The sequence below is a fragment of the Rhinoderma darwinii genome, chromosome 3 (assembly GCF_050947455.1).
Source record: "Rhinoderma darwinii isolate aRhiDar2 chromosome 3, aRhiDar2.hap1, whole genome shotgun sequence".
NCBI lineage: Eukaryota > Metazoa > Chordata > Amphibia > Anura > Rhinodermatidae > Rhinoderma > Rhinoderma darwinii.
The window spans coordinates 409,535,851-409,562,753 of NC_134689.1; the positions used below are offsets into that span (position 1 = coordinate 409,535,851).

At 42.8% G+C, this 26,903-nt stretch overlaps 1 pseudogene; it reads right to left on the minus strand.

The window, feature by feature from the left end:
• Positions 1-8,298: 8,298 nt before the first annotated feature.
• The window catches only part of LOC142750563 (NXPE family member 3-like), an 84,120-nt pseudogene continuing 65,515 nt past the window's right edge, over positions 8,299-26,903 (minus strand).

Here is a 26,903-nt window from a genome sequence, read left to right on the forward strand (position 1 = left end):
AGCCCCCCCTGTAGATAACGCCATACAGCCCCCCTGTAGATAGCGCCACACACAGCCCCCCTGTAGATAGCGCCATACAGCCCCCCCTGTAGATAGCGCCATACAGCCCCCTTTGTAGATATCTACAGAGGGGGCTGTATGGCGCTATCTACAGAGGGGGCTGTATGACGCTATCTACAGAGGGGGCTGTATGGCGCTATCTATAGAGGGGGCTGTATGGCGTTATCTACAGGGGGGACTGTATGGCGTTCCCTACAGGGGGGACTGTATGGCGTTCCCTACAGTGGGGGACTGTGTGGCGCTATCTACAGGGGGGACTGTATGGCGCTATCTACAGGGGGGGACTGTCAGGCGCTATCTACAGGGGGGGTCTGTATGGCGTTATTTACAGGGGGTCTGTATGGTGTTATCTACAGGGGGTCTGTATGGCGTTCCCTAAAGTGGGTCTGTATGGCGTTATCTACAGGGGGGACTGTATGGCGTTATCTACAGGGGGACTGTATGGCGTTATCTACAGGGGGTCTGTATGGCGTTCCCTACAGGGGGTCTGTAAGGCGTTATCTACAGGGGGGACTCTATGGCGTTATCTACAGGGGGGACTGTATGGCGTTATCTACAGGGGGGGCTGTATGGCGTTATCTACAGGGGGCTGTATGGCGTTATCTACAGGGGGGCTGTATGACGCTATCTGCAGGGGGGACATATAGCGTTACCTACAGGGAGTCTGTATGGCGTTCCCTACAGGGGGGGTCTGTAGGGAACGCCATACAGCCCCCCCCCTGTAGGGAACGCCATACAGCCCCCCCTGTAGGGAACGCCATACAGCCCCCTGTAGGGAACGCCATACAGCCCCCCCTGTAGGGAACGCCATACAGCCCCCCCTGTAGGGAACGCCATACAGACCCCCCCCTGTAGGGAACGCCATACAGCGTCCCCAACCCCCCAAAAAAATGCGACCTACAGTGTGAAAAGACAAAAGACATGTATCCCCTCTCCACAGGATAGGGGATACATGTGTGATCGCTGGCAGCTATAGGTAGAACGGGGGACTGAAAGTCCCCCCAAGTTCTCCATGACTAACCTCTGACTTCCGGCGTCTGCGCAGCTCAATAAAAATTAAAGGAGCGCTGGTCACGCATGCGCACAAGCGCGACCGGCGCTCCATTCATTTCTACGGAGAAGCCGACACAGACCCCGGAAGTCCGAGGTTTGTGATGGAGAACTTCAGGGGACTTTCAGTCCCCCGTTCTCCCTATCAATGCCAGCGATCACACATGTATCCCCTATCCTGTGGAGAGGGGATACATGTCTTTTGTTTAATGGCAGAGCGGGGAGATACTCCCTGCTCTGTCGTAGTGTTCAGTGGCGTCCCGCTGTAGCAGCCATAGCGGCTGCCAGCGGAGCCTCCGGCCATGGTGGGGGCCCGTGCTGGCGGGCGACACGGGCCCCCTCATGCCGCGGGCCCCGTAGCAGCCGCTACGGCTGCTACGGCGGTAGTTACGCCACTGAGCACAACATTAGATAGATGAAGAGGCACCAACCTTGTAAGAGTTTGTTAATAAGATCATTTGGTTACTCAGGTCGGAGTAAGGCTACATTCAGACGAGCGTGTGCAACCTCGGACGTGAAAAACTGATGTTTTTCACGTCCGAGGTGCACCCGTGCGATACGTGTTACCATAAATCCTTCATAGACTTGACCCTTTACATGCTCCGTTAAAACAGCGGCCGTTTAAAGGGCCCCATTAAAATACATGTTTCCGTGTGACGGCTGTTGTTTTAACGGCCGTCACACGGGCGAGTTACACGCTCGTCTGAATCAGCCTTTAGGTGTATGTTAACAAAGGGGGAATATTGCTAAATTTGATAAGTTATGGGCTCTGTGGATAGACTCCCCCATGGCGTCTAGAGAAATAATGAGATATAGGCTGGGTCTGCTGTAGGGTTGTATGGAAAAATGAATTGAGGACTATTCAGTATGATATTAGTGAGCCATGTTTCCTATGTATGTGCCTCCCTGTGGTTTCTGTATTATTGCTATGGTGTAGGTTTTCGGTTTCCCTTATCTTACTCGTAGGTTTCCGACGGGCCGTCATAAACCTCGAAAATTGTAAATACGGTGTTAAATGAAAGAAAAAAGTACAGATAACTACAGGAATGGTGTTAACACGGACTTACTGAGCAGTGCTTGTTACTTTATTATTTGTTGGGACTTTGATTGTGGGGTGGAGGAGGAAGGAATGTTATAGATATATAATGTAAAGTGTAAAAGCAATAAAAAAATATAAAAAAAGATAAATACACAAGATAAAATGTCAAGGCGGAATATCATTTTCTATCCCGGACTTCAATTCTTGCAGTCGGTTTATGAATTTGGTGCATTTTTTCCACTGTCTAATTTTGCACCATGACCCCCTTCTGTGGATTCAAATTTCCTTCCGCATCAATGTCCACATACTGACAAACTTGACTAGTGGCACTTAGGATATGGACATTGATTTGGATTAAGGTTCGTTGCACACAATAGATGAGATGTATCAAAACTGGTGCAAAAGAACAGTACAGCAGTTGCCTATGGTAACCAATCAGATTCCACCTCTCATTTTTCAGAGGTCCTTTAGAAAATTAAAGCAGCGACCTGATTGGTTTCCAGGAGCATCTACTCTATTTTTCCTTTGCACCAGTTTTTATATATCTCCCCTAAAGGGTCTGATGTAAAAAAAAAGTTATTGAAGACAAAAAGTTTAATCGTTTCCCGAAGCAACTACAAACTGTTTTTTTTTTTCACTTTTTCCCCCTGGAATCTGTTTACTGTTTTGTTTTTTATATCGTTTTATAAATGAGGCTACTGTTCCTATGACAACAATGAACTACTGCAAGAGGGAAAGAAGTGTTGTCATTGGGCCTAGAATTTCAGTTGCCGACAACTTGGCTCGTTAAAGGGTATTTCAGATATTGCTCGATTTTACTTCACTTGTCAAAGTGGGTGTTGTCTTCAAGGAGACGTGGTTTAAGCCACGTGTATTAAAGTAAACTAAGTCAAAACTACACACATTTTGCCCTTATTTTATTGCAGGGAGGAGATCTGGACCCTGTGAGATTGGTCAGAATCATAATGTAAAAATGTATTTATCATTATAGTTCTATATTTGGTGCCTTCTGATGTCATATCGCGCTGATTATACAGGTCAGGGTGAATACACGGAATTAGTGCATTATGACATCAGCAAGAGCCAAGTACAGGCCGGACATTGGTCGGAGGACTTGGGGTAGGCCAGCATGACCAGGGATGTAGGTAGGAAAGGGTTAAGGAAGCGTAGGGGAGGAGGAGGAGGCAGGTAGGATAGGGGAATAACAGGGTGAGACAGTGGTGATATAAGGGAAGCCAGGGGAGTTAGCTAATTTTATATGCTAATTAGTTTATTGTTATTTATGTTTAATAAAATGGCTTGATTTATCCAACCCAATGTGTTTGTGTTTTATGGGATGGGTAAATTCTGTTTTTGTTTTTTTATGGTGGCCATGGAAGGGGGGGAGGTAAGGAAAGATGGGCCATAGGTTTTTTAGTCCTTAACTGAACAAACTTTACAATCCCAGGGTCGTGTTTGATGTCCTCCTATAACTCCTCCGTGTCATACATGCTAAGATTCCTTCAATGTTATCCCATAGGATCCCATGGTTGTGTTCTGCTAGACCCTGGGCCTTGTTTGATCTTCTAGAACAGTGCACAGTGGTCCATGATGGGAGTTGGAGTAGAGCTTGTTTATGGGATAACACGGAACAATGTTTTCCCAGCTATATGCTACGTACACCAGTGAGGCAAGTCCAAGCTGGGAAGGAGGTAATTGCATGTTAAGGGTATGTTCACACGCAGTGTTTTCAGGCGTTTCTTGGGGCGTAAACGCCTCGAAAAGTGTCTGAAAAAACGGACACTGAATGCCGCCAAACATCTACCCATTGATTTCAATGGAAAAACGTTGTTTCGTTCAGACAGTGCGTTTTTGTACCTGGCCGTTTGAAAAAACAAACAAACGCCCAAACGTCCTGTAAAAAGAAGTGCATGTCACATCTTGAGCTGTTTTTGAAGCAGTTTTTCATTCTGTAAATAGCAAAACAGCTCAAAAAAACACATAAAAAAAAGTTTGATGCTTTAAAAATGGCTGAAAATTAGAGGCTGTTTACCCATTTTGACTTTAGCGTGTGAACATAGCCTTAGGCCCTGTTCACACCGTTTGTTTTTTTGCAGGCAGAAAAATCAGTTCCGTTTTTTTTTTTTGTTTTTTTTTAATTGGTTTTGCACAACACGCACTTTTTGAGACTTTTTCACCTCTTTCTTCAACAGACAAAGGAAAAAACCGCGAGCGTTTTTTGCCGTAAAATACGTAAAAAAAAACACCACGGACACTCATAGCGTTTTTTTCCATCTCCCATTTATTTTAATGGGGTTTTTAAGGCAGAAAACACCTCAAGATTGGGCATGTCACTTATTTTTCCCACGAGCGTTTTTTTCCGCTTGCGGGAAAAAAACGCATCCACCTCCCACTCAACTCAATGCAAGGTAATTTCGGACATTTTTTTGCCGCCGATTCCGATACGGTTTCCGCAGCAAAAAAAACTCTGTGTGAACAGGGCCTTAATGTGGCCTAGTGGGAGGAGAAAAAACCCAAACAGGACACCAATTGTGAGTCTGAAAAGTAAATTGTGTCAAAAATTGCTACCAGACCAAAGGCCTAATCCCTGCCCTCCTGGGGTTGGCCAGATGCTTTATGCCACATTAGGGTCCTGGTATAATGCATCCGGCAACTCCTGTGACATAGGAGGGCAGTGTTATTTTTTTCTTTTACCAGCAAAGATGACCATAGCCGTGCTGTGATGTCCAATCTGTGAAGGGTTGGACAACTTCTGTATGTGTCGTATACGTAACCCTATATCGTACTATTGAATAGAATATGTCATAGCTATTTATAATATGTATTTAGTTCATTTTATTACTAGCTTTAATCCTGGGTTCTCGGACTGATGACCTTTTCTCAGGGTCAACGAGAATTTTTTTTCCTGTGGCACAAATTGGCCAAACATGTTCAGGGTTTTTGGCTTCTTCTGGATCAACAGCTTTGAGTATAGGTATTGTATTTAAATAAATCATGATAAAAATGAAAGCTCTGTCTCTGTCTTTTTTCATATATTATATAGCTGACAGGTATTAGTATATATTATAGGATGTTATTATGGTTATTTTGCTTTTAATATAATCCAGTATGGTTTATCCATGATGCATTGGATAATATACACAAAGAAAAAATTTACATCATCATACGAGTCATATACGTATATGCAACCGCTTTAAAGGGAACACTAAATATACAAAATACATGCAAAATAAAAATAATTCACTTTTTTGCCTGAGAAAGTCTACCAAGGGAGTCCTAGGTCAGCCATTTTCCCTCTTTCTTCTCGTGAGCCTGTGTCAGGCTGTATGTAGACACTGGTTCGAGAAGGTCCCTCCCCACACTGCTCTGTCTGCAATTTGAGAATTAAAATGTTAAGCTCCACCCCTGCAATAAGCCACACCCCTCATTCATCTGCCAGTGAAAATGGAAGATATCAGGAGAAGCTTGAAGAGGTTGCAGAGAACCCCAACGCTTAGCTGTAATCCGTTGAGGAACCCAGCAGCAAGTGTAGAAGCATGGAGTCAGCGATAAGAAGATGTAGAAGCTTGGAGTCAGCGATAAGAAGATTGTAGAAGCTTGGAGTCAGCGATAAGAAGATTGTAGAAGCTTGGAGTCAGCGATAAGAAGATTGTAGAAGCTTGTAGTCAGCGATAAGAAGATTGTAGAAGCTTGGAGTCAGCGATAAGAAGATTGTAGAAGCTTGGAGTCAGCGATAAGAAGATTGTAGAAGCTTGGAATCAGCGATAAGAAAATTGTAGAAGCTTGGAGTCAGCAATAAGAAGATTGTAGAAGCTTGGAGTCAGCGATAAGAAGATTGTAGAAGCTTGGAGTCAGCGATAAGAAGATTGTGGAAGCTTGGAGTCAGCGATAAGAAGATTGTAGAAGCTTGGAGTCAGCGATAAGAAGATTGTAGAAGCTTGGAGTCAGCGATAAGAAGATTGTAGAAGCTTGGAGTCAGCGATAAGAAGATTGTAGGAGCTTGGAGTCAGCGATAAGAAGATTGTAGGAGCTTGGAGTCAGCGATAAGAAGATTGTAGAAGCTTGGAGTCAGCGATAAGAAGATTGTAGAAGCTTGGAGTCAGCGATAAGAAGATTGTAGAAGCTTGGAATCAGCGATAAGAAGATTGTAGAAGCTTGGAATCAGCGATAAGAAAATTGTAGAAGCTTGGAGTCAGCAATAAGAAGATTGTAGAAGCTTGGAGTCAGCGATAAGAAGATTGTAGAAGCTTGGAGTCAGCGATAAGAAGATTGTGGAAGCTTGGAGTCAGCGATAAGAAGATTGTAGAAGCTTGGAGTCAGCGATAAGAAGATTGTAGAAGCTTGGAGTCAGCGATAAGAAGATTGTAGAAGCTTGGAGTCAGCGATAAGAATATTGTAGAAGCTTGGAGTCAGCTATAAGAAGTTTATAGAAGCTTGGAGTCAGCAATAAGAAGATTGTGGAAGCTTGGAGTCAGCGATAAGAAGATTGTGGAAGCTTGGAGTCAGCGATAAGAAGATTGTAGAAGCTTGGAGTCAGCGATAAGAAGATTGTAGAAGCTTGGAGTCAGCTATAAGAAGATTGTAGAAGCTTGGAGTCAGCGATAAGAAGATTGTAGAAGCTTGGAGTCAGCGATAAGAAGATTGTAGAAGCTTGGAGTCAGCGATAAGAAGATTGTAGAAGCTTGGAGTCAGTGATAAGAAGATTGTAGAAGCTTGGAGTCAGGGATAAGAAGATTGTAGAAGCTTGGAGTCAGCTATAAGAAGTTTATAGAAGCGTGTTGGATATTGCTTGGGTGTAGTCATTTTATTTAAGCAATCTTACATTGTGAATGATCAATTAGAATATTTTAGATGTTTTATCAAATAACTTTTTTCTTAGTTAAAACAACTATGGAGGGCCACTTACCTCTCTGTTCCCCTGAGAGTGGCAGCAACATTGCTTCCGCAAAGGAGACCCATTCATATGGCACCATTTCCAGATCTAATGTGTATGGGAACCTTAAGGATAGGCCATCAAGGTTATAGTCCCAAAGAACCCATTTAAGGAAGGCTCTATTTGCACTAGCGTCATGTTTACCTTTTATAACAGAAGCCATGATGCTGTGCCAGAGAAGTTGTATGACTGGTCCAAACGGTGACCATTAGACCCCATGGACTTAAAGGAACAGTGTCACCAAATTTTTTTTTTTAATATCAGTTTTATGTTAGGGTTTTATTAAAAACGTTTATATTTATTTGTGTGTTTGTGTGTTACTTTTTTCTATTTTTACACTTTTTCTTCCCTATGGGGGCTGCCATTTTTTTTTCCATTTCTGTATGTGTCGATTAACGACACATACAGACATGGAATACGGCAGCTCCAGTCCCATAGGGACTGCGAACGGGGCCCGTTCCATCCACTTTGGTGTACGCCGTGTGTGTGGGAACGGCGCATGCGCCGCTCCCACACAGTCCGATTTGAAATGCGCGCCATCCGGCACCATTTTCCTGTGGACCGGAAGTCGCGGCCGGGCAGTAAGATTACTACTTCCGTTCGCGGCTTCTGGACTTGTGGACATGGAGCAGCGGCAGCAGACGGAGCGGACGGACCGGAGGGAGTGGCGGCGACTGGAGCAGGTAAGTGATTTCTATGTATGTTCGTGTTTCAGTGTGTTTTACTAGTGTATGTAAACCTTCTACACTGTGTGTTAGCTCAAAAAATGGCGACACACAGTGTAGGAGGTTAGACCGTTCAAACCCCTCGTTTCTCCCGGCACTAGCCAGGATAAAGGAGGGGGGGATTCTGAGAGCTCACTAGAGCGAGGGATTTTTTCCCAATTTTGCAGCATAAAGCAATGTGGTTGCTTTACCACATGCAATGCTGCAATTTTGGGAATTGCTCCATCTAGTGACCAGTGCTGGGAAATATTATAAATTGAATCCAATTTATAATATTTCCTGACTCGTGGAAAAAATAAAAAAAATTAGAACAATGTTTAATCACCCACACACTAATTGTTTAACTAAAAAAAACAAAACATGTTTTTCTGGCAACACATTCCCTTTAATGAAGGGGTCTGTCATTTCGGCAGCAAGACCAGAGCTGTATACGTACTTCACTATTCTTGCCATCAAAAGTGACAAAACCCCTGATAGAACCCAAGACAAAGGCTCATAACCGCAGTGTAAACAAAGCCTTAATCTATGACAGAAACAAAATATATTGTTACTTATTTTGTACTGATCCCAAATTACAGTCTGTATTATACTACGGAGCTGCATTAAAAATTCTGCTGGTTGCCATGGGAAACAGTTAACAAACTTGTTTTGTTTACAGACGTCCTAACAGCTTAGCTGTGCTCCTATAATGCAGTATGACATTTAGTTTCTCTTACATCACCAGAGCAAGCAAAACAAGAATGCTGGGAGATTTCAGTTCTGAAGCTTGCAGAATTGAGAATGTAGCTCCGGAGTATAATACCATTAAAATGGCCTTGTTCCCATATACAGTATATATACCTACTAAAACATAGGACTTCAGTATTTTTTGGCTAATAATAAATAAATGTCCTGTCTTGTCATCTTGGACATATATAAGACAACATAAGGTCCACCTCGTTCTTGATGATTGGAGGTCCTGGGTGGATGTTGTCGGGGAGATAGTGGCAGGATGTCATGTCCCAGGCATCCAGGATTATCACCCCCATTCCCTTGAAGGCTGCCCTCAGTAATATGTCCAACTGAAGAGACAACCAGTCACTGCCGAATATTGACAAATAACCCGTATTGGCCGATTTGATTATCACAGTCGTCTCAGGACTCCGAAAAAGCAGAGATGAAATTGCCTGACGGACTCTTTCCAGTCTTTCTAAATAAACCCTCACAGGGTAGGTGGTAAAGTGGGCCCATAGGGTCATGACTATCACAGTGTGGGGTCCTCCACCAATCCCAGCCAAGTCAGCTGCTTCATAGTGGAGGTCAGCTATCAAGGTCTTGGAGGTTCTCAAGGGCAGTCCATGAGCACGCCATCGCATGACCAGTCCAGCATCGGCATCTGTGGCTAACAATGGTCCCGATTTGTAGGAAGTATGCAAGTCTATCCTCTTGAGACCTTCAATAAAAAAAAAAACACTTAACGTTACTTCAAAGATATGACTGTTATATATAAACTATAAGCTATAAATGATCACATATAGTTTACTACAGATTGCTTCTCCAAATTTTCCTGGTTTTTACATTTCTAGGACTGCTTCAAATTGCCATAATATGGCCGCATTCTAGCATCCGTATTACAGCCGCAATACCTGGACACAACCCCCTGCCGGTTACTACTTCACCAAACTAAGATCGCGATAGGGATCTATGGTGATCTAAGTTGAGTTTAGTAGATCAGTGGTCCCGTTGTTTTGACTATTTGATTTGTTACAGCCATCTAAAACCGGCCTGGAAAACCACAAGTTTATAGCACTGTCAGAGGCGTAACTAGGTTCTCCAGCACCCGGGGCAAAGATTCAGTTTGGCGAACCCCCCCCCAACCTCTTTCCCGACATCTCCTACCCCCTCGCCGTGTTTGTTTTCTCTACCAATCGACGTGTCATTTCTTTTTATGTAACGCGAGCATAAAATTATTTGTACATTTCACAAGCAATATAGTTCTATACAAAACACCAGAACCAAGCTCGGTACATATATACAGCACCAGCACAAATACAGCTCAATTTAGTGCAACCCCTGCCGTATAGGTTTGTACGGCGTAAAACTACAGCTCCCAGAATGGTCCAAACAATGGTAAGGATATGCTGGGAGATGCCGTTTCACAAAAAATAAATCCTATCATAATCATCTCGCTGCAGATCATACAGTGACTACATTACTGATTAGAGGCAGAGTGAACATTTACATTAAGTGACTCACCGGTGACGTCTCAGATTCTAGTTCTTTTTCTCCCTCCGATCCAGACCTCTATGATGAATTCTCCCGGTCCATTTCTGCAGTTTGCTGCTCACATGTCTTCAGCTTCTCACTTTTCCAACATTTCTGCACCTATAAATAAAGATAAAGTTATCATTATACCACACACTACGCCCCTAAATATAATAGCGCCAAACACTGCACCTCTAATTATAATAGCACCATACACCGTGTCCCACACACACACACACACTGTGCCCCCTGTAGATAGTGCCTGCCATAGAGCCCCCTGTAGATAGTGCCTGCCATAGAGCCCCTGTAGATAGTGCCCCCATATAGACCACCCCTGTATATAGTGTCCCACAAAAAACTCCCCCTATAGTGCTCTACAGATAGCCCACCCCTGTATATAGCCCCCTGTAGATATAGCCCATCCCTGTATATAGAGCTCTACAGATAGCCCAACCATGTATGTAGCCCCCCTGTAGATATAGCCCACCCCTGTATATAGTGCTCCACATATAGTCCACCCCTGTATATAGTGTTTCACAGATAGCCCACCCCTGTATAAACTATATACAAGGGTGGGCTATCTGTGGAGCACTATATACAGGGGTGGACTATATGTACAAGGGGGCTATATACAGGGGTGGGCTTTCTGTGGAGCACTATAGGGGGAGCTATTTGTGGGATACTATATACAGCGGTGGGCTATATCTACAGGGGGACTATATACAGGGGTGGGCTATATCTACAGGGGGACTATATCTACAGGGGGACTATATACAGGGGTGGGCTATATCTACAGGGGGACTATATCTACAGGGGGACTATATACAGGGGTGGGCTATCAACAGGGGGACCATATCTACAGGGGGACCATATCTACAGGGCTGGGATATACACAGGGCTGGGATATACACAGGGCTGGGATATACACAGGGGGCTATATCTACAGAGGGGGGCTATATCTACAGAGGGGGGCTATATACAGGGGTGGGCTATACACAGGGGGCTATATACAGGGGGAATATATCTACAGGGGGCTATATCTACAGGGCTGGGCTATATCTACAGGACTGGGCTATATCTACAGGGCTGTGCTATATACAGGGCGACTATATCTACAGGGGGGGCTATATACTGGGGTGGGCTATCTATGGAGCACCATATACAGGGATGGGCTATATCTACAGGGGGATATATGCTATATAGCCCACCCCTGTATATGGTGCTCTATAGACAGCCCACTCCAGTATATAGCACCCCTGTAGATATAGTCCCCCTGTATATAGCCCCCCTGTAGATATAGTCCCCCTGTAGATAGCCCCCCTGTAGATATAGTCCCCCTGTATATAGCCCAGCCCTGTAGATATAGTCCCCCTGTGTATAGCCCAGCACTGTAGATATAGTCCCCCTTTAGATAGACTCCCCCCGCAGATACAGCCACACTTTTATTGCAATTAAAAAAAAAAATAATAATAAATTTCAAACTCACCTTATTCCCGCTCCCACGCCGTCCGGCAGCCATGGAGACCTGCTCTCTTCTGCGCAGGTCTCCAGGGGGTTGAACGCAGCGTCTATGAAAGGCGCTGATTGGCTGGGCAGGATGACTTTCCCTGACAGTCAGTCAGCGCCTTTCATCGACGGAAGCGTCACTGGTACAAAAGGTACCAGTCGCTTCATTCGTGGAGAGGAGCTGAATGGCCGGGCACGGAACGTGCCCGGTCATTCATTGCTTCTAATTGTACCTGTGTCCTTGCGACAATTATAGTGAGCCAGATATGAGCTAGTTTAGATTTATGCTAATCAGTTTCCCAATGGACAACTGGGCGTGTTTTTACTTTTTACCAACTGGGCGTTGTACAGAGGAGTGTATGACGCTGACCAATCAGTGACCAATCAGCCTCATACACTTCTCATTGTTCCAGCCCAGCTTCTTTCACTGCACAATCACACTAACAATGGGCTGGAACAATGAGAAGTGTATGACGCTGATTGGTCACTGATTGGTCAGCGTCATACACTCCTCTGTACAACGCCCAGTTGGTAAAAAGTAAAAACACGCCCAGTTGTCCATTGAGAAACTGATTACCATAAATCTAAACTAGCTCATAACTTGCTCAAAAATGATTGTTTTTCAAAATAAAAACCACTGCTGTTATCTACATTACAGACCCGATCACATTATGTAGGAGACAGGGAACTTATAATCTGGTGACAGAGCCTATTAAAGTACCCTCAGTGAATGGAGTTAGCCAAGTGAATATTTAGTTCCTCCATCACAGGGCTCCGCAGTAGTAAATTACGGAACAGTGCACTTTCTGTTCCACCGCTACTTCTGTTATTCCAAATTGAGATCCATGTTCCTTTGTCTACAGAAAGGAAAATAGGTTTACACCTGTCAACCCCTTCCCGACATTTGACGTATCCATACGCCAAAGTCGGGTAGGGGAAGTATGGAACGGCTCACGGAGTGAACCCGCTCCATACGATGCCGGTGTTGGCTGTTTGTTACAGCCGACACTTCAGAGTAACAAGCGGCACCGCGCTTGAGCGCGATCCCGCTAGTTTAACTCGTTAAATGCCACGGTCAATAGCGACCGCAGCATTTAAATCGTTAGAAAGAGGGGGGCGACCCCCTCTAACAGCTCATCGCGCCGCACGCAATGCAATCGCTGGGGGGCGATGGCTGCCTGCGGGCCTAATGAAGGCCCCCAGGTCCGCTATCTTTGTGCTCCTATTAAGCGCTGCCTCTGGCAGGGCTTAATAGAAGCCTGTCAGAATCACGATATATTGCAATACATTAGTATTGCAGAATATCGTGCAAGCGATCTAACGATCGCTGGTTGAGGTCCCCTAGGGGGACTAATAAAAAAAGTAAAAATTTGTAAAATAAAGTTTTTTTGAATGTAAAAAGAAAAATGAAATGTTAAAAAAATTTTTTTTCCCATTTTCCCCCTAGAGCATAGTAAAAAAATAAATAAACATAATTGGTATCGCCGCGTCCGTAAAAGTCTGAACTATTACAATATATCATTATTTAACCCGCACGGTGAATGCCGTAAAAAACATAAAAATTGTAAATGCCAGAAACGCTATTTTTTGGTCACCTCATCTCCCACATAAAATGAAATAAAAAGTGATCAAACCGTCGCATTTACACCAAAATTTTATCATAAAAACTACAGCTTATCCCACAAAAAATAAGCCCTCATACCACTTAATCAACGGAAAAATAAAAAAGTTGTGGCGCTCTGAATTTTGCGACACAAAATAAATTTTCTTTTTTACACTTAGGTTTTTACTTGTAAAAGTAGTAAAATATAGAACAAACTATATATATTTGGTATCGCCGTAATCGTATTGACCCTCAGAATAAAGTTAACATGTTGTTTTAATTGCACAGTGAATTCCGCAAAAACGACGCGCAAAAAAGCATGGAGGAATCACTGTTTTTTTTTCATTTTCTACCCCACAAATAATTTTTTCCTGTTTCCTTGTACATTATATGGCACAATAAATGGTGCTACGCAAAACTACAACTCGTCCCGCAAAAATCAAGCCCTCATAGTACTATATTGACAGAAAAATAAAAAAGTTATGGCTTTTGGAAGGTGGGGAAGAAAAAATGAAAATCTGAAAAAGGGCTGCGGCGGGAAGGGGTTAAAGCAGAGGGGTAGCTAGGTTCTCCTGCACCCGGGGCAAAGATTCAGATTGGCACCACCCCCAACTTCTTTCCCGATATTTCCTTCCCCCTCGCCGTGTTTGCTTGCTCTACCAATCAATGATATGTTATTTTTTTTTCACCATTTTTTTAATGTAACTCGAGCATAAAACTATTTGTCAATTTTACAAGCGATGTAGTTCTATAAGGGAGTTACCAAAACAATAAATTAGAAGAAAATAAATTAAAGAGGCCACACACAGCCCCTTGTAGATAATGCCACACACAGATGCCTGTAGATAGTGCCATACACAGTCCCCTTGTAGATAGCGCCACACACAGCCCCCTGTAGATAGCGCCACACACAGCCCCCACTTGTATATAACACCACACAGCCCCCTGTAGATAGCGCCACGCACAGCTGCCTGTAGATAGTGCCACACACAGCCCCCCTCTTGTATATATAACGCCACACAGCCCCCTGTAGATAGCTCCACACACAGCCCCCCCTTGTAGTTAATGCCACACAGCCCCCTGTAGATAGCGCCACGCACAGCTGCCTGTAGATAGTGCCACACACAGCCCCCCTCTTGTATATATAACGCCACACAGCCCCCTGTAGATAGCTCCACACACAGCCCCTCCTTGTAGTTAATGCCACACAGCCCCCAGTTGTAGATAGTGCCACACAGCCCCCCTGTTGTAGATAGTGCCACACAGCCCCCCTGTTGTAGATAGTGCCACACAGCCCCCCTGCTGGAGATAGTGCCACACAGCCCCCCTGTTGTAGATAGTGCCATACAGCCCCCCTGTTGTAGATAGTGCTACACAGCCCCCTGTTGTAGATAGTGCCACACAGCCCCCCTGTTGTAGATAGTGCCACGCAGCCCCCTGTTGTAGATAACGCCACACACAGCCACCACTTGTAGATAGTGCCACACAGCCCGGCTTGTATATAGCGCCACACAGCCTCTCCTTGTAAATAGTGCCACACTGACCCCGTTGTAAAAAGCGCCACACTGACCCCCTTGTATATAGCGCCATACTGACCCCCTTGTAAATAGTGCCACACTGATCCCTTGTAAATAGTGCCACACTGACCCCCCTTGTAAAATAGCGCCACACTGACCCCCCTTGTAAACAGCGCCAAGCAGCGCCACACAGTCCCCCTTGTAAATAGTGCCAAACACAGCCGCTTGTAGATAGCACCATACACAGCCCCTTGTAAACCGTACCAACCCTCTTTGTAGATAGTGCCACACACAGCCCGTTGCCCCCCTTGTAGATATCGGCACACTCCCCCCCCCCTTAAAAATAGCGTCACACTCCCCCCTTGTAGATAGTGCCACACACAGACCGCCACCCCCCTTGTACATAGCGCCACACTGTAAACCGAGCGGAGAGCGGTAGCCTACCTACCACTCTCCGCTCTGCCTGACGTGACTCACCTAAGGAGCCGAGGAGGTCATGAGGCGCAGGCAGCGGCGGAGTTCCTTCTGACTAGGGTCGGTGACAGCCCGGAAGTGGACCAGTGAGGTCAGGTGACATGTCATGTGACTGGACTGGTCCACTCCTGGGCTGTCACAGACCCCAGTCAGAAAGCCACCGCATGAACTCCTGGCTCTTTCTAACGCTGATCGCTGCTGCTGGTGTCCGACATACAGGGCGTCTATCAGCAGCGATCAGCTGCTCTGCTACGGAGCCCCCCCTTCCCTACCACCTAGTTGCGCCCGGGGCACATGCCCCGCCTGCCCCCCCTAGCTACGCCCCTGGGTTAAAGAGCAATCTGTTGAACTATTAAAGTGGCTTAAGAGTTATTAATTGGGGAGCAAGCAGACCTACTGTAGGGGCAGAGTGACAACTAACTGAAGGACGCATTTATGGACAAATAACGTATGTACTTTTGCACCTGCACCCCTAACAATTGGCTGAATTCTGAAACGTGCCTGTTCAGTATTGGCCACAGGTGGGAGAGGGAGACTGTGAAAGTTAACGGCTAAGACCTCAAGGAACCACTATGGTGCCAGAAGGTCCGGTTAGTTCTGCTGATACCTACGGCACAGCCAGGGGACAGGAGTATAACTCCTACCCTTGAGTATTCTATGCAGTAGCGGGTAGCTCCCGCCGTAACTGCTAGAGGTGCACCTCAAACCCAGACGAGTGATGTGGGTTCAGGCACACACTCTCAGTGGGACTCCAGCGGGATTGATGTCCCCAACCTCAGTTGTGTTCAGCTTGCTCCCAGTAAAAGAAGAATTGTTGCATTATTGTGTTTGCAGTAAACAAATTTAACAAGAGTCTGTGTGTAATCGTCTGTTTTACGACTCGGCCACCCTACACCCTGACTTCAAAATGGCATCACAGAATTAACTGGGTCAGGCAGGGGGAATACAGGGATAATCTATGTCTTCCCTGCATTACTATATGTACAAACCAGGGGGAGTAACAAGCAATCATGAAATATTAACCCCTTAATGACCGCCGATACGCCTTATCACGGCGGTCATTAATGGGCTTTTTATTCTAGCAAAGCATTATATCTGCGATCAGAAGACTAGTGAAGTCTCCTAGTGAGACTGAAAAAATAATTAATGTGAAATAAAAATTAATAAGGTACACATTAAAAAAAACATTTTTTGCCATAAAAAAATGGTTTTATTTAGTAAATCGTAATGACTCAAAAAATAAAGTTATCATATTATTTAAACCGTAAGGTGAACCCCGTAAAAAAAACGCAAAAAACAACGGCAAAATTGCTATTGTTTTCCCATTTTCACCCCCAAAATAATAATAATAATAATAAAAGATCAATAAGTCCCATGTACACCAAAATGGTAGCAATGAAGTCCCGTAAAAAACAAGCCCCCATATGGCGACATTGACAGAAAAATAAAAAAGTTATGGCTCTTGGAAAGCGGCGATGCAAAATAAAATTATTTTAGTTCAAAAGTGTTTTTATTCTGCAAAAGTACTAAAACCTAAAAAAACTATGCATATTTGGTATTGCCGTAATCGTACTGACCCATAGAATAAACGTATCATGTTATTCACGCCGCACAGTAATATGCGTAAATGTAAAACGCATAGAACAATGGCTAAATTGCTGGGTTTTTTATATCCCACCCCCCAAAAAAAGTTAATAAAAAAATTCTACATACCCCAAAACGGTGCCATTGAAAAATACAACTCATCCCGCAAAAAACCTCATACAGCCATGTCAATGTGAAAATAAAAAAGTTAGAGCTAGGGGAAGGAGTTAAAGCAAAATGTGGGGTATCAACATGCATATACAGTATGTACACACATGTAAGTACACATACCCATGTATATAAGTACACAGATACATCCAGATATATACAGATGGATGCACACAAAACACATCTACACATACATGCAATGTTAGACTGGGGTACCACACCAACGGGACAGGTTCTGAGGGCCTCCTCCACACATATAGTGTATATTTGATGGTATCATTGTACACACAGGACATACAGTATCATCAATAAGGTCTAATAGATTTAAGGAAATATAAAGTTAATTATATAGAAAAATATTTCTCATATCAAGACTGAAAACATCTAAACTCTAACATGAACTTCTTACTGGGAATAAATCTATCCAGGTATTCAAACCACTGGCGTAGAGTGGAGTCTCCAACCATGTAGATGTCTTTCCCTTTCAGGCAGGCAAGAGCATCAACAGGCTGAGGGAAATGCCGCCCCAAGCATGCGAATGATGTCCAACGATCACCATAATAGAATCCGGAGGGCTGCGGAGATTCTTGGCCAGGTCTGCAGGCTGAGAGGTTCGCGGTGAGTTCTACAAAATAATGGAGTGATAAGTCATTAGAAAAAAGTCAATTTTCAAATTTTCAGCTAACCAGAACCTCTGCCACTTCTGTGTATTATTCTTGTACATTGTGGGCAGTATTATAGTAGTTATATTCTTGTATATAGGAGGCAGTATTATAGTAGTTACATTCTTGTATATAGGGGTAGTATTATAGTAGTTATATTCTTGTATATAGGGGCAGTATTATAGTAGTTATATTCTTGTATATAGGGGTGTTATGGAATAAATATATGTATAATGTATCTGGGGCCCCAAGGAGTGAAAGGTTATAAAGGAGAACATGTGTTACAATAGAATGAATATTTTAGAAAGGTTAAGAGAGGAAATAGTTTGCAGCTGCTTTGCCGTCCCTTGAAATTGCAAACAGATGGTGGTCAATCACTTGACCAACCCCCCCCCCCCCCCCCCCCCCCCTAAGCATAAAGGAAACTTAAGGGAATACCTGGTTCTCCACCAATGAGCTTTATGGGAAAGGAGAATGTAAGGATTGAATATACAGATGACTCATATGTTATGGAATGTTCTTTGTTCTGATGCTATAAATGCGACCACTACGGTTAAATAAAGTCAGAAGGATTTTTACTTTGAGAAACGTCTCAGTGTATCTGTTGCTTCTCCGAGCTCGCACCCCCTCACCTGATTTGAACCTGCATGGAGATCAAGGCGTAACGTGACCTCATTGCGATCACAGAAATTGGCGCCCGAAACAGGGACTTGACCAGAAGGACGGCACCCCACCTAGGGGATCTCCCGGGACTTGAATGGCGACCACCCGGACGAAGGAACGTGCAGACCACTGCTGCAGCAAGGTAAGAAGACTTAATTCTTACAAACTCTGCTCTGCACCTTCCTGTCTGGTAGGTCACCTTCCCGGTAGTACTCCTGAGGGATAGAGGGGCCACATGAGGGTATTTTTAGTGTAAAAATCTGGTCAAGTCTATATGTAATCCTACCCTCAGGATAAAGTGCCTGATCTCCATGACAGTATTTGTATGAATGTTGTAGAAACCCAGTTTTGTGTCACAAATGCATTTTAGAATAAGGAAATTGTTTTTGGAAAAAAACTTCCGATAATCCGGCAAATTACCAGAAACATGTGTACATGCTTCAGGTGACTACGGGGATTATGATAGGCTAAATTTAAGCCCGGAAATCGAAAATTTTGTGCAATCTGATAATCCGGAAAAATGGCGAAAATGTGTGTACAGCATTGAGGTACTTGCAGAGATTATCATGCACTGATTTTCAGCTCAAAATTCCAGAATTTTGTGCAATCTGATAATCCGGCATGTCAAAAGAACAGCTTGATTTTACGTTTGCCTTGTTATTTGGATTAGGAATATTTGTCATGGTGCGGAGGGCACGTACTCGAGTGGTGTCTCAGACGAAGAAAGTAAGCTAGTTATAAAAGGACTGTGAAAGGGAAGATTCTCTGGCCAGAGTAGAAGAGTAAGTACGGAAATTAGAACTGTCTAAAATAGATGAGAAAGAAATTCATCTGTCAGTAGCTAAAATCTGTAACAAAATAAGAAGTATCAAGGGGATAAGTAACTGTCGAAAATAGGCAAGAAAGAAATTTGTCTATCAGGAAAACTACCCCTTGAATTACTTAGGGTGTGCCAAAAAAGGCCACCACTTACAGTCACAAGATGAGGAACTTGGTGTTCCTATTAAGAAGTTTTGAGGGGATAAGTAACTGTCTAAAATAGGTGAGAAAGAAATTCACCTATCAGGAAAATTACCCCCTACGTAACTTAGGGTCTGCCCATAGGCGACCACTTATAACTAGTGAACAATGGGGAACTTGGTGTTCCTATTACGAGATGAGCACCCACAAGGACTGGCAGCCAAACAGGCAGTAGCAGAAAGAGAAGGTAAAAAGGCAACTCAAGGAACGAATCAGTTAATGAAGGCATGTGGAATGGGAAAAGCGGGAAGATTAGATCTGGAAAAATATAGATGATATAATGAGCAGATCCTTTGTGGGATTATTGTTTAGTTGGTTGTAATTTGGCTCAGTTGGATAGTGTATACAGAGTGTACGTAGGAGATACGTAGTGTGGGACTTTCCCTAACAGCCAATAGCCATAGTGTTTGTTAGTGAAGATAAAAACTGAGAGAGAAGGGTATGAGTCCCCTCCATCATAGCAGGGCTATGGGCAACAGTCACGGCAAACGAGAGTCTGGCCGATCACCAGATTACAGAGTAGGTTGAGGTATGGCATATGGGTGAGCAAGCACCGGTTAAAATGGTGTAAGTTTACTAGGGGATTGTAAATCCAGAATCACAGAGTCAAATGACAAAGCAGATTGGAGTAGATGGATTGTAGCATCTTTTAGAAAGCAACAAAGAGCCTAATGTATCTTTATAGTAGTCAGTATAGAATATATACTTTAATAATTTCAGTTATTTTGTATATTCATTATCTTCATAGATCTTTTTAGCATCTTTTAGAGACAAATGTATGTAATGTTAATACACTGAAGTAAAAGTGCAGGAGGTTGTCAGAGGAAATTCATATTTTATAAAGTAAAGTTTAAAGCAAAGGAAGTTATAGAAGTAGTAGTTGTTTTAATGTTGCAAATGACCTTATAGTAAATTCCCATATGGTATAATTTAGAATCAACTAGTGTGATAAGAGAAGGGGGAGGTGAAGAACAGCTGCTAGTGAGATAAGAAATGTAATCTTGTTCTTGAAATGAATGGACACAACATTAAATGCTGATCCAGCCGACGCCCGGTAATGGCGTCCGTACCTCATGTTGAGTGTGTCCTCATTGTGGGTGGGAAACCCCCTGCCCCTGATGTGGCCACGCCCGGCCCATCCAAATCAGTATGAAATAATCACCTTGTTAATTTTGTCATTTGTAGTGTTTTTTTTCTATTTACAGAAGTTCCAGTCTAGTTCACTGATGAAACAACACGTCATTATAAGATAGAGATGGTGGCCGTCAGATTGTACTGTTAAACATTAACGTAGATAATTCCTATACAATGGTGTGATGAATGATTGCAGATACGTATGTTGTTTTGCCGGCATTGAAAGTGTTAAGATTGTGAGAGAAGAAGGTGTGAGAAGCTGTGAGTTTGTGACCCCCCTCCCTCCCCTCTAAAGTGTGCTGTGTTTGGGAGGAGGAGGAGGAGGGGGGGCTGACTGGGTGCAGTCTGCAGGGCTGATGAGACAAAGGGATCTCAATATGCACTGCTGAGATATATATATATCAGTAATGTCTACAAACCGAAATACATTTCTTCTCTTTTGCGCATGCGCTGTTGGTTATAAAAGTTACGATATTTATGTGTTATGATGTGATCAGATTTCATGTGTTTTGATGTTAATTCAGATGTATTAAACTACAGATACTGTGAGACACGGGGGGTTTGAAAATGTATGTGCCCCACCGTTCCCTATTTTTTATATACTGTTTATTGGTTTGCAGTAATTAATGTTATCAGAGATAATATTTTCTGTTTTGTTGAATAACTAACTACAATTGTTTTGTTTTTGATTTCACACATGAGTTATGTCATTGTAAAGATCAAATGTATTTTCGTTAGGAAAAAGTCATTTTTGTTTCAGGCTGTTGTACATTACAGGGGGTTAAACTAGTGTTATGTTGAGATGTAGTTTTGAACTCTGCTACATTACTCTCGCAGAGTCCACAAAGGGGGGAAGGGTGAAGGAACTAATCAGGTACAATTTTGGTTTATGTGTAAGAGACCATCCCCCTCCAGCAAAGTTACACAGGAGGTGATGTGACATCACTCACACGAGTCTTTATGGATTTAGATGAGGGAGAAGGCAAAACAAAACTTGTCTGGACATTGTTAATTTGATGTAAAGTTTTTGGGAATGTTTTATTTTTATTTGTTTTTGTATTAATCAAGTATTTGCAGAACCTGATAAAAGTGAGATTCTCAAAGTATTGTGGATTATCAGCTGAATGAGGAGGAGTTGTGTTTGGTAGCGGCTTGTGACACCAATCCATGGAGTACCTCTACGCAAGCATATACTTTGTACTGTACTGAACAAAATGGACATGCCACTGCAGTTCTCACACAAAGTCATGGACCACAGCAGCGCCCGGTAGCATATTATTCAGCTAGACTAGACCCTGTGGCCCGAGGTTCCCCATCATGTGTGAGAGCTATCATTGCTGTAAATTCAATGTTAAACAAGGACTCAGATTTGGTCCTGGCATTTCCAGTCCAAGTTTTTGTACCACATGATATTACTGCTATTCTTACTCAAGTACAGCTAAAGCACTTGTCAACAGCAAGACATTTGAGATTAACCTGTGCACTTCTTCTTCCTGGGCAGGTTACTTTACACCGCTGTACTACATTGAACCCAGCTACCTTACTGCCTTTGGAGCAAGGGGGAGAAGACGTAGGTAAAGTATGGTCACAATTTTTGCCTGAAACTGATGAACATGATTGTATGGCCCTTATGGCCCAGGAAACAGTGGGGTTTGCACATGTAAAAGATAACCCACTCCAAAACCCAGACTCTTTGTGGATGGTTCAAGGTATTGTGTAGAAGGATCTTTTCTTACAGGATATGCAGTAACCACCGAAGATGTAGTCCTAGAAGCAGCCTCCTTACCAGTGTCCCGCTCAGCACAAGAAGCGGAGCTTAAGGCCCTGGCAGCAGCATGCCAACATGCAGAAGGAAAGACAGCAAATATATACACTGACTCTTGATATGCTTTTGGGATTGCACACGATTATGGCCCCATATGGAAGGCTAGACAGTTTTTGACCTCTGCAGGTACACCTGTAAAGAATGCAGACTTTGTAAAATACTTGATGGAGACCCTGATGTTACCCACAGAAGTAGCAGTAGTAAAAATTAAAGCTCACACTAAGGTGAGTTCACCAGAGACAAAAGGGGAAATGCCCTGGCAGACGAAGCGGCAAAGCAAGCATCACAGAAGCTACCCGTGTTAGCAGCCGTATGTCAGATAAAAGATCCAGAGGAAACAAGACCAGCTGTAAGCCCGGAACTACTGCAAAAACTTCAAGGACAAGCAACAAAAGAAGAAAAAGACAAGTGGACGGCCCAAGGAGCAACGCTACGAAAAGATGGCCTCTGGCAGTGCCAGAATAAACTGTGCCTGCCTAAGACAATGTTCCCAATGATGGCCCAAATAAACACATGGACAGACACACCAGTCAAAAACGGCAATGATGGACTTGGTTAACAAAACCTGGTATGCTCCAGGGTTTAGTGTGATGGCCAGCAGTTTTACACAAGGATGCATGATCTGTGCAACACATAATATTGGAAGAACTGTAAAAGTACCACAGAAGCACACACCCAGACCTATATATCCGTTCCAGAGACTGCAGATAGACTATATTCAACTACCCAAAGTTGGTACCTATGAGTATGTGCTTGTTTGTATTGATCTCTTTTCAGGATGGCCAGAAGCTTTTCCAGTAACCAAAGCTACAGCCGTAGCCCCAGCAAAGAAACTGATCAACGAGGTGGTGTGCAGATATGGAGTTCCAGAGGTGATCGAGAGCGACAGAGGAACTCATTTTACGGGTGAAATCATGAACCATGTGTTGTCAGCTCTAGGCATAAGTCAAGCCCTACATACACCATACCATCCACAAAGTAGTGGGAAGGTTGAGAGACTAAATGGGACTCTCAAATTGAAAAACCAAAAAGCAATGGTAGAAACCGGGAAACCATGGACCGAGTGTCTACCATTAGCCTTGTTCTCAGTAAGATACACGCCCACAAAAAGAACAGGTCTCAGCCCATATGAGATCTTATTTGGGTCGGCTCCCAGATTAGGATGTTATTTTCCACAGGTGCTCCAAATGCAGTATGGTAGACTAACAGATTATGTATCAACGCTGAACAAACAAGTGACTAAGGTGCATGCACAAGTCTTTGCTTCCATTCCAGGTCCTGATTCAGTTGAAGGGACGTATAAGCTAGAACCAGGAGATTGGGTCGTTGTTAAGAGACACGTGAGGAAGAGCTTTGAGCCAAGATTTGACGGACCGTTTCAAGTCCTACTCGTTACAAGCACCTCAGTGAAGCTCGAAGGAAAGGCAAGCTGGATTCACGCCAGTCATTGTAAAAAGGTTCTTCAGCCAGAAGAATGAAGATCTTTGCGGTTGTTGCGGCGGTTGTTGCGTGTGCTCTTATACAAAAAGGCAGAACTGCTACTCCTGTACACGTAATCAGTACAGAATCACTGGAACAGTTCAGGACAGGGTGGGCGAATGCCACAGTAGAGAATGCAGGGTAACTACACCTGTAAGGCCAATGCCCCGTGTTATACTACAAATGTGACTACAACCGAAGGGACTTGGGAAAAAGGACCACATGGAGGGACTGTGTACCTTCACATAGACAAAACAGCCAACATTAGCATACAAGAAGAGACGCTGGGGCTGTTGTTTTGTTGTTATGAACCAGATTTACAGTATCTATAGAAATGTACAACCAGTAAAAATAGAAACGAAATGATAAATAAGATATATGAAAGATGCAACAAGGAGAGGCTCAACTCTACGATTGTAATAAAAGAAACTGATGGGATGATATTATGTATGAATAATAGCCAAATAAGAAATAGAATATATTTTGTATTCTTGATAACAATTTTAAGAGATAGTTTTAAGCCACATATAACAGTACAAAGTCTGGAAAGAATCCCACACACTTGTAAGAGCGCTGTAACCCAACAGCAGAAAAAGAATGTACACTTCAATATTTCCTTCCCTGAATCCCCCAGCTGTCATAGACAAGAAAGAGAATGGTATGACCCGCTATTAGGAGGGGTAGGAACGGGATTAGGAGTATTGAATGGGATACAGTTAGAAACAGTTATGAACAAATGAAACTCAGTGGGAGACGACACATCTACTGCATTAAGGATAGGTGCCTCATGGTTACCTACTACCTTTGCCATACAACAGAAAGGGTTAGCTATAGATGAACTGTTCCTAAATGTTTTCAATGAAAGTATGCTAACCGAATATACAACATTACAGAATGTATCAACTTTTGAATATTGGACAGTATGTACGCTTAAAACCATGTGGCAACAAGAACAGATGAATAATTTTAAGAATAAATTGTTTAGTAGTCATGTTAGGCAATGGACAGACATTCTGCCCATAGGAGAGAGAAATGATACGTGGTTATTGTTACAGCCTGAGTATACTGAGTGTACACCTAAATGGTGTGCAGGAAGACTAATAGCATCCAATGTGAAAAATCCTACTCTATTATGCAAAATTTATTGTTATGCCAATGGTAATGATTGATCCGGTGACATTATTAGGACAATATTGGATGCCAGAAATGAAAGGAACACACATAGATTCTCACAATAAGACAAGGAATATAGATTTGTGCCAGTTAACAGAGCAAGGATATGTATGTAATCAACAGTCAGGGATATATGAACCCTGTCTAATGCAGCACCAGGATAATGTATGCGCACTCACTATAATCCCAGAAGCTAACCTACAGGATTATATTGAAGTAGCTCCACAGCATGTATGTTTAATAACTAACGACAAGCAGACCCTTAGCCAGTTTAATCTCACAGGACCATTTTCAGGATGTCTATACAATGTGACGCATTTGACTTGGGGGAACCAAACTATAGTGTTCCTGCCTACTTTAGAAGAAATAATGTCCACTGTATGGGTACCTGAACCTTTGCCCTATGGAAATTTTAGTTTGCCACTGGAAGAGTTAAAACAAGTGTTACAAAAGTCTAAAGACGTAAAGAAATTGATAGCAGCCCATAATGTAACTCTAAGTAAAGTGAAAGTATTGGCTACAATAGCAGCTAGGGAAGTAATAAATTTATCGTCAGCAATAAAAGATGCAGTGCCCATCACTGGTATGACATATTTACAGGATTTTCCCCCACTGCCACTAAGATACTGCATGTGTTATTCCAACCCTTGATATGTTTCATAATATTGTTTATATTGCTTACATGTTTTAATTGTTATACATTTTGTAAAATAAGGGAAGCATTCAATCAGAGGCCTATACATTATGATGAAAGAATGTTGTGAGATTACCCCACCTACATACCTGTGTGAATCAAGTGAAGAAATGGATCGAAGCCTTGCTATCAGGAGATAGAAGTAGCATTGGAATTTAGGTGTTGGTAAAATCACAAAAGGAGGGATTGTTATGGAATAAATATATGTATAATGTATCTGGGGCCCCAAGAAGTGAAAGGTTATAAAGGAGAACATGTGTTACAATAGAATGAATATTTTAGAAAGGTTAAGAGAGGAAATAGTTTGCAGCTGCTTTGCCGTCCCTTGAAATTGCAAACAGATGGTGGTCAATCACTTGACCAACCCCCCCCCCCTAAGCATAAAGGAAACCTAAAGGAATACCTGGTTCTCCACCAATGAGCTTTATGGGAAAGGAGAATGTAAGGATTGAATATACAGATGACTCATATGTTATGGAATGTTCTTTGTTCTGATGCTATAAATGCGACCACTACGGTTAAATAAAGTCAGAAGGATTTTTACTTTGAGAAACGTCTCAGTGTATCTGTTGCTTCTCCGAGCTCGCACCCCCCCCCACCTGATTTGAACCTGCATGGAGATCAAGGCGTAACGTGACCTCATTGCGATCACAGGGGCAGTATTATAGTAGACATATTCTTGTATATAGGGGCAGTATTATAGTAGTTATATTCTTGTATATAGGGGGTCAGTATTGTAGTATTTATATTGTTGTATATAGGAGGCAGTATTATAGCAGTTATATTCTTGTATACAGGGGGCAGTATTATAGTAGTTATATTCTTGTATATAGGGGCAGTATTATAGTAGTTATATTCTTGTATATAGGGGGCAGTATTATACTAGTTATATTCATGTATATAGGGGGCAGTATTATAGTAGTTATATTCTTGTATATAGGAGACAGTATTATAGTAGTTATATTCTTATATATAGGGGGTAGTATTATAGTAGTTATATTCTTGTACATAGGGGCAGTATTATAGTAGTTATATTCTTGTACATAGAGGGCAGTATTATAGTAGTTATATTCTTGTATATAGGAGCAGTATTATAGTAGTTATATTCTTGTATATAGGGGGTAGTATTATAGTAGTTATATTCTTGTACATAGGGGCAGTATTATAGTAGTTATATTCTTGTACATAGAGGGCAGTAGTATAGTAGTTATATTCTTGTATATAGGAAGTAGTATTATAGTAGTTATATTCTTGTATATAGGAGGCAGTATTATAGTAGTTATATTCTTGTATATAGGGGGCAGTATTATAGTAGTTATATTCTTGTATATAGGGGCAGTATTACAGTAG